We start from the raw sequence: 2,524 nt of genomic DNA on the forward strand, positions 1-2,524 counted from the left end.
ACAGATGCACTCTATTCATCAAATTCCTTTTCCTCTCATTTCAATTCAAATTCCACTTGCTGTGGAATTCATTGAATTCATATTCACACTCATAAATGAACAGGACAAAATTCTTCAATTCTAAAATTTGCACAACCCTATTTATCGTTCTTTATGAAAGCCACTCTGTTTTATCCATCACTTGCACTCACGGATGTGGCCATGCACTGGTTCTCTGCATATCTTTGAATGTTTGAGCTGGCAGTCAGTCAATGAGAACTGCTGATTTAACCCGTGTTTGAATAGCTCGGTCTCATTTGATGAGTTTTTGAGTGAAGCGACTTCAGTCACTTACATCTCTCTAGTGTTTCCTCCTACTGTAGGTTGTGGAGGTCCGTGGGAATATGGCAGTGTGGCAAGATGAAGAAAACTCGATCATTCAACTATGTCTTATGGTTTCTGGCCACCACTATGTCTCCATCTTCACTAACCAAACCTCAGCTTTTGAAGTTAGGCATTAAATTACTGAAGTTGTAAAGGGCTGGTTGTTTTAAGGACAGAGATTTTGCCCTGTGTCAGCTTGTTGCTATGAAACGCTGTGGTGAACATCTCTGTGGGCTTATGTGATTACTCAGAAATCCATCAACTTAAGGATTCAGACTCACCTGGGTGCAGTTATGTCTGTGCCTATAGGATGATAGATCGAGAGTAAGGCTGCTTGGGCCCATTGTAATTTCGTAGCTCTCCGAATACACAACGAAGGTCATGGTTTCTAGCAAATGTGCATCTCCAATTACACCTAATAGCAGTTTTTGAGCCCAGCAGTCCATGTGTATCTTTAATCCCTGCATTACACATTAAACTCTTTGTTGTACAGCAAAATCTTCCATGAAACTAAATATCAAACTGAAAGTTATATTTGTGAAAAACGATGATGTTGTTATGGTAGAGTAGATCTGTCATGGTTTGTAGATCTAGAGTTGAACTGGTTGCCCTGAATAATCAAAACACAAAAGTAATATGTTGTCATGGTAACTATGGTAGGTGATATATCTCTGGTGATTGCTTTGGAAATACATAAGAATTTTCCTCAGAAAACCAGGTGGTATTTTCTCAATATATTTTCATTAACAATTTGCCTGGAGGGGTAGAAAATTAAATTGTGCAAATGGGAAGTAGAATTTAACATTAAATTATATACAGTAGGAAAAAGGAACCACGCATTACACACATTTGCTTTGTATTGTATTACATTGGGATACAGATTGGAACATTTGAGATTAGTGATTTCCTGGCCAAAAATAGCTCATTACTGATTTTTTGGGGGTCCGTATATAAAGCAAGAAAACATCACACAAAAATGACTTAATCTACATATAAATGTATTTTTTTTCTAAATAGAACTCAGCTGGAAACCTAACTTATACATTAAAATGTATTCAGTCAATAAATTAAAAACTATATACTGCATTTTGTTGGTGTTTTAAAAGTGTTTTAACTATCAGAGCATGTCAGATGAAAGACATTATGATACAGAAAAGATGTTTGTGCTTGTGACTTCACAACTCAGACTGCTTAAACCAAGTTTAGCGGATGACATCATGCACCATAAACACATCAATGAGAAATATGTGTCAGATTTTACACCCATTTGGCCAGCCGTTTTTCTTTGTTTCTTTTATGTGAGGCTTGAAATTTGGCAAGTGAACTTCTAGAGGCCACAGCAGGTGGCTATATATTATCTTTCAAATGTCATAAATTGTCAAGTTTATGGTGACAATGGTGTGACCTTTCGCCAACTACTGCATATCTATAAGAGAGGGGTGTAGTGTATAGAGACCATGTGTCCAATGATTCAGAGAGATGCAGTCTTTGAAAAAGGAGATTCAATGATACTGATCTGCTTTGTTCAGCAAGAGAGACTGAGAATGCTTTAGAGATGAACAATGTTTTACAACCCATCTTGTACCCTTTTTTTTTACACAACCCTTGTTTTGTTTTTTTTTACACAAAGACAGCATTATAGCAGAAATCAAGAAAACAAAGTACCTGTTCTCCTGTCGAAAGCACTCAAATATATACAATTCTTTGTTTCTAATCTGTTAATACCTGGTGAGGGGAGCAGGAGAGGGATTTGATTCTTGGCCCAGATTTGTCAAAGTTCCTGTCTGTGCATTTAAATACATAGTGGAAGTGTTAGAGACTTCAGAAGGAAATTGCCTTGGCTCGCCATTATTGAACAGAAGTCAGTGCTGTAATTACAGACTAAACAATATATTACAAACATTACCTGTTCCAGAAACATGAAAGAAATCACATTCAAGACAAATGCATGAAACTTTCATACATGATTAGAACTCTAAGGTATAAAATATAACAAAGAAACAATTTGTAATTATCTAGTATGTTTGTGAGAAAACTGTGGCAGATGTGGCCACTATTAAGTAGAGATATACTTGCAGTAGTAGTGTAAAGATATACTCCTAGCCCCCAATCACAAATGAAATTAATTCATCATCTCATTTATAGGTATATGAATACAATC

The sequence above is a fragment of the Pseudorasbora parva genome, chromosome 3 (genome assembly GCF_024679245.1).
Source record: "Pseudorasbora parva isolate DD20220531a chromosome 3, ASM2467924v1, whole genome shotgun sequence".
Lineage (NCBI taxonomy): Eukaryota > Metazoa > Chordata > Actinopteri > Cypriniformes > Gobionidae > Pseudorasbora > Pseudorasbora parva.